Source organism: Octodon degus, unplaced genomic scaffold, assembly GCF_000260255.1.
Source record: "Octodon degus isolate 3935 unplaced genomic scaffold, OctDeg1.0 scaffold00137, whole genome shotgun sequence".
In the NCBI taxonomy this organism is placed as follows: domain Eukaryota; kingdom Metazoa; phylum Chordata; class Mammalia; order Rodentia; family Octodontidae; genus Octodon; species Octodon degus.
In genome coordinates this window covers 3,753,952-3,762,717 of record NW_004524713.1, presented here as the reverse complement: position 1 = coordinate 3,762,717, position 8,766 = coordinate 3,753,952, and the positions used below count along the sequence as shown (strand labels likewise).

The following is an 8,766-nucleotide window of genomic DNA, read 5'->3' as shown; positions in this document are numbered from 1 at the left end:
GTTGTGTGAAGGAGGGGTAAACACAGGAATATATTCCATAGAGTTAATTTACTTCCTTCTAAGGGAGCCAGAGCACAACCTATCCTGGAAGACCAATTGCAAGGAAGCCAAATCAATCAGTCTTGATCCTCATCTGAAGGTGCCTGAATAAGATGTCAGACTGATTTTAGGATTGTAATACCAGGTAGGCTGCTTGCTGCCTGCGATGGCTCAAGGAAACAGTTTTGAGCTGGGGGATGATGAAGAAACAGAGAGAATGGGATAGTGAAATGAGGGAAGGTATGGGGTACTAGTAGATAAAGAATGGGAGAGAAAAAGGAAATGGGAGGAATGGATAAGTGATAGCAACCGGGGCTGCATTCCAGCCTGGATGGGGAATGAAGGTGTGTGGGGAGCTATTCAAAGTCAGAATTTCCTCCGTAGCTGCTGGCTAAGACCTGAACCTGGACCAGAAGTCAAGTAAAGGAGACTGTCCAAGCAGAAAGGAAGTTTCCAACAGGCAGAAAGAGAAGTCTCTAGGCTGGTCAGTGGCTGGAGGGCTATCCATGGTGCTGATTTCTTTCTCCTTTAGCGTGAGGACGTAAAGGACCTCGGAATTGGGTGTTGCACCTTTCTGCTCTCTCTTCTTCCTCCTGCTTCTTGGCTCCTTCTAGGTGGCTCTGCCTCCCTCCTTCCTGCTCAGTTACATTAGTTTTTCCAAGCTCCCAGTCCACTATGCAAGTATTTCTTTCCTATTTGTCTCTAAGACTCTTTCAACTATTTCACTATCTTCTATGTCCGCCTAGGTCTTCCTTCTGGTCCTCTCTCATATCACACTTTGTATAGTGAAAACATTAACCCCAATAGGAATCACAGCAACATATAACAAGCTGAACATTCACTAGATGGGGAGTATCACCTTAAGTGCCTTTAGACATTAAATCACTTAAATTTCATATCAACCTTATTAAACAGGTGGTAACTTTATCCTATGGCACGGATTAAAAAGTGAAGTTTAGGGGTAAGTAATGTTACCAACCTCATCGACCAAGATGCTAGCCCCTTCGGAGAGCATGCACATTTTCTGTGTTCCTTTAAATTTCCCAACACTGTTTTTCAGGCCCCCTGCCGCTTAGCAGGTGCTTCCTATCCTGGCCTTTTCTTTAAGAGACTAGGAGTCTGCATTACTGATGTGGTTTAAATCACGAGGGAACCAGAGTACTTAGGCACGGAGAATTTGCAAAATGTGGGAATTTTGATCTCGCGAGGGCCTGCTCCTCCGAGTCAGTGAGGCCCCGTGCCAGTAGCTCCAAGCTACACCTCAGGTTGAACGCAGAGATTCTGGCTCTGTATTCACGTCTTATTGCGTCTTCTCCTCCTGGTTGGTCTCTGGTGGTCTCCAGAGAACTTTGCATGCTTCTCAGCTTCTCGCTCCTACCTCCCGCCCACGTAGAGAAGCTTTTGCTTAATTCTGGGAGGGTGTGTGGGCTCCCGCCCACACAGAGAGAAACAGTCTCAGACACCCACAGAGACACAGACACAACGGGACGCACACGGGTACCTCCCCAGACAAAACGCACACTCGGGCAGACACACGCAGCCACAGAAACACCGCATACTCAGAAAGACTAAGATCCTGGTTACGCACGAGCTCCAGACACGCAAAACACCGCGATCCGGAAGGCGCGCACACACAGGGTCCCGGGGGAGGCTCAGACTCTCGGACACGCACCGCCCCGGCCCCGCCCCGAGGGACCCCCAAAGGCTGGTCCTCGCCCACCCAGGCCGCCCCACCCTCAGGCGGCCTCTCTCAGCTCCTCTCGCTTCTCTTCCTCCTCCGCCTAAAGCTCTACAAAACACTCCTCAGAATAAACCCTCGGCTCTGCTCCTCCCTCCCCGCCCCCGGCAGCCGCTCCCCCATTCATTTTCGCCAGTCGCCGGCGAAGTCCCTCCCCCTGCCTGGCCCGGCCCCCGCGGCTCCCGCCCGTCCGCCCGCCCGCCCGCCGGAGACCGCGGCGCACTCGGGCTCGCCTCGCCATTCGCCGGCCGCCGCGCTCAGGGCCCCACGGCTGCGAACTGATCCGGCGCGGGGGGAGGCGGAGGAGGAGAGCGCAGGCGGGCGCCGGAGCGAGAGCCCGAGAGCCGGAGGCAGAGGGAGTGAGGACGCCTTCCAGAACCGGGATTCATGCCTGTCCTCGGGACCAGGGAAGGGGACTTGACGGCTGAGTATGAGCCAGGCTGCTAGGAGCCAGGTACCCCCACGCCTGCAGTCCGCGCGCCATCCCCGGAATGCGAGCTGCACGCAGGGCTCTCCCAAGTTCCTACCAAGCCGAATAAAAAGCGTCCGCCCGGAGCTCTCCGCCAAAGACGGACGTTGACTCCAGGTAAGGCGGCGCCGGGTGCAGCTCCCCGCAGCCCCGCTGCCCTTGGAGTCCGCCCGGACCGCATTCGGGGCGCCCTCCCCTCCCCCTCCCAACACCCTCGTCTGGTCTTCCTCGCCTGCCGCCTCCAAGTCCTCGCAGGTTCTAGGCAAAGGAGAGGGGGGTCCTTGGTCTCTAAGGCGCCAAGGGTTAAACGTGGGTTTTAGTAAGTGGTACGCGTGCCGGTGCGTGTGTCCCCGCGCGCTCCCGACGTGTGTACCATGGTAGGAACTTGATGTGGTGGTGTGTGTCTGTGTGTGCGGTGCCCCTGGCGTTTGATGCATGTTTGTGGCGTGCGTGCATGTGTGTGTGTGTGTGTGTGGGTGTGTGTGTGTTGGAGGGGGGTAAAGAGAGAGGTCCTATAACCTACTTACTGCGCGGTGTGTATGCATGTTTGTACGTATGTATTTGTATGTGTGCGCTTGTGTGTGTTTTTAATTAGGTCTCTCCCGCTTACACGGAACGGGATCCTTACTATAGAATCACGTAGCCATCGGGAAACCCGCTGTGGACTTTCTCTCGGGGCTGGGGGTTTGGGTTTGGGCTTGGGGAAGATGAAGAGGATATGGATGGCATCTTATTTACCCGGTGTTGGTACCCTTGGAGAAAAATTCCTCCAAACCATGGAGTCCTGCTACACTCTTGGACCCAGCGTTTAATACGAAAGGGAAATGACCAAACCCCGAGGCAAAGGAGATGGTGCTGTCACTTTAAATTCCACACTGGGCAGACTCCAGGATTCTGATGGGAATTGGGAGACACTGGGTAGCCCTTGACAGGGAAAGGAGGAAGTGGCCTGTGGGCTGCTTTATGGGGGACTGGCAAGTCTGGATGGAGATTGCCCTGGCTCTTGATTTGTAATCCCAGCAGCGCTGCCTGCTTCTGACGCTTTTGGGGAGAATCTGGCAAGTTTGCACACGGATCCCTCTTGGGGAAAGGAGGAAGCCTCATCTGGGATTTGCTGGCCCTCCACAGCTGCCTAGGCTCTCGGAGACATTCTTCTCTCTCTTGGGCAGTGCTGGGTGATATGGGAGAAGACAAATGAAGCCCTTCCATAAGACAGTCAGTCCTTGTTTCCTCCCTATCTGAGTCAGCTTTGGGAACAACCCCCCCCAAAAAAAATCTCTTCCAAAACTGTGTTTCCTCATGGCCTCACTGGAGTTTGGAGGATACTAGTAGAAGCCAGAGAGGAGAAATGAGTGTGTGTGTGTGTGTGTGTGTGTGTGTGTGTGTGTGTGTACGCGCTTCAGTTCTACAAATCATGAAGGGACCGTGGGTCAGGGACATATGACAGAATGTGGTGATAATTAACTTAACTGCTGTGTGATTTGCATGTTGGATCTCTTGCTTGGCTCCAAAATGCTGCCAAGGGCAGAGGGGCCATGGGAAAAATCACAGACAGCTTAGGTCGAGGCCCTCTTTTCCAACACCTTTTCAGAGCCTGAGATTTTTGCCCTTTTCTATACTGTTTGGGCATCTTTAGAGGTAAATCCATTGGCCATCCTGGCTAGGTGCTGTTGGGATTGGGCTCTCCGGCCAGCCATTGATTTGATTTCCGGCTGCCTGTTAAAGGCTTGTCCTACTCAGCAAAAATGCTGAGTTTTACTGCTGTTAGCATGGCTTCCAGACTCAGCAGCTGGTACTTTCTCAAGGTAAGCGGCAGCCGTCTTCCCAGGCAGTGAAGCTAGGGCAGGACAGTGCTGAGATGGTGGGACATGGCTTCTTGCCTACCTTGGCTTAAAGGAACCACGTAAAAGGCCTCTTGTGAAGGAAGACATATACTTAACTTGGAATTATTTACTTATGCACATGTGTGTCTTCCGGGGAGAGAAAAAAGCAAACGTGTTTGCAGGAACCTGCCCTGGCTGGTGGGTGAGGTTCTACCTGCAGGTACTTGCAGACATACCAGCCTCTGGCCAGAAGCTGACGCCTCTGGCTGGAGCCTTGACACAGCTGGCTACTGAGAGTCCACTTCAGGCAGCTTTGGCTAGAGCAAGACCCCTAGTTCATTTTGGGTAAGGGGTGCAAAGGCAGAGGGGACCTCATGTTGAGCCCTGTTCTCATTTTTGCTCTTTCCTGATGATTGAGGCCAGAGGGAATGTTAAAGAGCAGACAGGCAACACCCTGGGACCTGGAGAGGACGTGAGAATTGCCCAACACTCTAGCGAACTGGTGGCACTCGGGCCCAGGACTCAGCCCACATCTCTTGTCAGTCAGCTCAGTGTGCTTTTGCTCCACACCTTGTCCAGGAACCATGCAGTTCACTCCCTGCCCTGCCTCCCCGCATGCTCCCACGCAAGACCACCATCTGCTTTCCCTTATCAAACTTCACATTTCAAGGATGCATTTCAGGCCTTTTTCATCTGGAAACCTGGCCCCAGAGAGAAAGATCCGAGTCTCAGTTACTCTCCTGGCCACATACACACACACACACACACACACACACACACACACCATAGATTCTTTCTCTAATGTCTGATTATTCTGCACAAACCAATACTGAAATACTCAGTGTTGTCTATGACTGGTGGAGAGAACCCAACAAAGCAGCTGGACTGTACCTGAAGTTCTTTAAAAAAAAAAATCTTTGCTTTTTAGAGAGCAAAGCATATTCCCATAGATGGACACAGATAGATACTTTAGACAATTTAATTTCTTCATATTAATTAGAATCTCACCCCTGTAAATGTATTTACACTTCAGGCACAAAGTTCATTGAAGCACAATACACTCCTATGCACACGTGTACCTGCTGATGAAGAAACCTCTTCTACTGGCTGTGGTTCCCCAAAGAGGATTGGATCCTTGGAGCCACATTGAGCCCTCTCATAGAAAGTCATTATCCATAAGAGGCCGGGAAATAGAAAGCCCTCCGGGTCAGAGGCCCTCGAGAAGTCCGAGTGGGGATCACTCCAAAGTGTGCCTCCAGTCTTCTAGATGCTCTTTTTCTAGCGCAGGCTGCTACTGAGAAGCTTGGGGTTTTAGGCCCACTTTCTATAAAGCCTTTTCCACACAGGCTTTTCCAGGACTGGCTGCCACTTCAGCTCCCAGAAGGGGGAGCTGTGACTCCATTCCAACTGAGGAGAAGCAGCTCAGAGATTCCAAACCAGCCGTGGGGCCCCTGTTGAGTTTAGAAGGCCTAGCTCAGACTGCAGTGAATGTATTTGTAGCAGTACAGTAGGTGTGCTAAAAATGTCCTCTCCTGTTCAGTTCAAGTATGGCATTTCCTTCTTAGTGCTTTTGAAAGTTTGTTCATTGACCAAAAAGTCCTCTGTCTCCCTGAAAAGAGCTTTTGCTCAAAGTCCCTTCCATTGTATGGTTAGACATTTCCTGGCTGTGTCTTCTCTCTTCTCTGCCTCAGTTCCTGAGATGAAGCCACCAGTGTGTGTCACCTACACAGCCCACTGAGGCCAGGCATACCTAGCCCTTCCGCTTTCCCTAACTTCCCCTTTGGTAAAATCCACAGTTTCACAAAGCCATCCTGAATTACTGGTAAGCATATTAAAGACAAGTGTGGGCCAAGTGATTAGGACACTGTCAGATGTCATTCCTCTGCACCCTACTCCTACGGTATTATTTTCAATTCTAATCCTTCTTTATTAACGATAATGATGGTCTTTGTCGCTTTCTGTCATCTCTTACCTTTGTTTTGTAAAACCTTACCCATATTTTAACATCCAGCTCAAGTAACCCTTCCAAAAAGTCTTTGCAAATACCGCATGGTAGAATTAATCTCTCTCTGTCCTGTATTTCTGTATAACTTTATCTGAAGTGCTGTTTAGCTCTGTTCCATAGCTCCATGGGTATTGTTCTCTCTTGTTCCCAGGTACATGTTTATGTCTCCAGGGACTGACACATAGTATTTGTTCTATAAAGATTTCATGCCTACTCTTAACAACAGTCATCATTTCTCTGTCTTCTACTGGCTCTGATTCTTTCTTTGACAGTGGCTTCAATTTTAGTCAGGGCAATATTATTATAGTTTCAAATTTACACCATTTATACCTGAAATGTAAGGATGTTGATGATACATGCAGCTGAGTACAGTTACACCCTCCCCTGAAGTGAAGACTGCCCCAGCTGAGTTCTAGGATCTTGCCTTGAAGTGAACTCTGCCCATCTCTGTTCCAATATCTTTAATTGTGTTCTCTCCATTTATCTGTCTTCCCACCTAGCAGGGCAGTTCCAGTCACTGTTACAGAAGAAGAATGTGAGATTCCTGTTGGTTAGGTCCCTTGCCCAAGTTCACACCACCAGCGGAGCACAGATTCGAGCCTAAATACTCCTTATGTAAACATCTCTGCTCATTCCTGTGTGTGACTGAGTTAATGCATGATCTGGCTGGGCACTGGACGGTGGAAACAGCCAGGCCTCTTTGAAGTTGCTGGTATGAGGGTATCATGCAGCCATTTCAAAGTAGCTCTGGAGAATTTTCTTTTTTTTTTTTTTTAATTTATTTTATTATTGTGTGTGTGTGTGTGTGTGTGTGTGTGTGTGTGTGTGGCCAGCTCAGCCCACCTGGGGGCGAGGCTGGCTGGCATGTGGTGCTGGGGGATTGAACCGTGGTCCCTGCGCTTTGCTAAGCTTGTTCTAAGTAGGTGCTTTAGACCACTGAGCCATCTCACCAGCCCCTGGAGATTTTTCAATAGCTAAACCTTCTCTTTTTTTTTTTTTTTTTTAGCATTTTTTTAAATCATTTATTTATTTATTTATTTATTTATTTATTTATTTGATACCAGGTCTTGCTATGCACCTCAGACTGGTAGTGATCTTCCTGTCTCAGCCTCCTCAGCACTGGGATTATAGGCGTACACCACCACCATGTCTAGTTTTGGTGGCCAGATTAACATGCCTGGGAGCAGCATAGCATGAAGTACTTGGGACCTTGTGCTTGCCAGACAGATGCTTAAGCCATTGAGCTACTGCCCCAGCCCCAAATTTTTCTTCTTACTTAAGAATTAAAAGTCTGTTGGGTACCATACCTACTACATGGCTATTCAGGCTCAGAGTTAGTACTTTTACTGACTGTATGTCTTACCACACAAATTCATCCATATTACATTTGGAAAGCTGTAGTGAGACATTTTCTTACTTTGACCCTAAATTTACTTTCTATCTGTAAGTCCCTGAAATCATATAATAGAATGCTCTTTCAGTTCTTCAGTCATTATGAAAATATAATCCTATCACCATAAGTATTCTGTGTATCCATGTATTGCGTACCGTTTGTTTGGAGGCCCTTTATCCTGTTCTACATTGTGCCCCTGGTATTCTCCAGTTTCTGTCATTTTCACAGTTTAGAAAGAACTGTGGTGGGGGGGAGAGAGAGAATATCTGAAATTGAAGTGAGGATTAAAAGAAAGCATTTGGCCACTCAGTTATTCTACAAATATCTAAACATTGCTTGGTTTAGTGCTATCAAACAGAACTTTCTGGAATGTTCACTGTGCTCTCCAAAGTGTTAGCCACTAACTGCATGCAGTTCCTGAGCACTTGCAATGTGGCTGGTACTACTGATAAACTGAATTTTTTGTATTTAACTTCCTTCCTTCCTTCTTTCTTTTCTTCCTTCCTTTTTTTGTTGGTACTAAAGACTAAACCACTCGAGCCTAGGGCATGCCACAGTAGTGTTCTACCACTGAGCTATATACCCTTAGCTGTTTTTTATTTTCATCTTGGGGCAAGTTTCCAAAAGATTGCAAAGTAGACACCATCATGTTATTCTTCTTCTCTGGCCGCTGCAATTACAGTGGAAAAGGAGGACAGGGGCTAAATAGTCATGGACATAGTGCCTGAATCTCTTTAATTTATATCTCCCTGTGTTTCAAATTTTATGTCATGGAATCATGAGAACACAAGGCCCCTAACTAGAGGCCTGGTTCCCACTCCCCTAGACCTAGGTAGGCCTCCTTATGAGCCATTTTTTATCTCTGGCATTACCTTCTCTAAGTGGAGAAGAGCCACTATATCACTTGTCTCACTAAAGAAATATCGCCCACCATGTCTGGCTTAATTTCTATTGACTTTTCATTTTAACTTACATAGTTCTATATGTCTATTTGTTACCGTATTGAGCAGTAACGTTATGGACATCAGAAGTGTATATGAACATTGCCCGCTTTCCCATGGGGCTCACACTTAGTGGAGAGATTGATGGCCAATAAGGAAGCATATAGATCAGTGCAAATACTGAATGTCATATTGGGGAGTAATATGTAATTTCATGTAACTGGGAAAAATGCTAGAGGGAAGTGTGGATGGTATACCCTTGGATGGGTGAGACAAGGAAATCCTTTTCTGAGGATACGAGTTTATAAATGAGAGAGAACTAGCCGTGTGTGTGTGTGTGTGTGTGTGTGTGTGAGAG

General features: G+C 48.3%; 1 protein-coding gene across 1 annotated transcript in view; it reads left to right on the top strand.

The window, feature by feature from the left end:
• Positions 1–2,110: 2,110 nt before the first annotated feature.
• Brinp1 (BMP/retinoic acid inducible neural specific 1) overlaps positions 2,111–8,766 on the top strand; it is a 203,769-nt gene continuing 197,113 nt past the window's right edge. The window contains exon 1 of the mRNA XM_004641465.2: positions 2,111–2,363. The gene's annotated coding sequence lies outside the window, so the exon portion shown is untranslated. The remainder of the gene's footprint in view (positions 2,364–8,766) is intronic.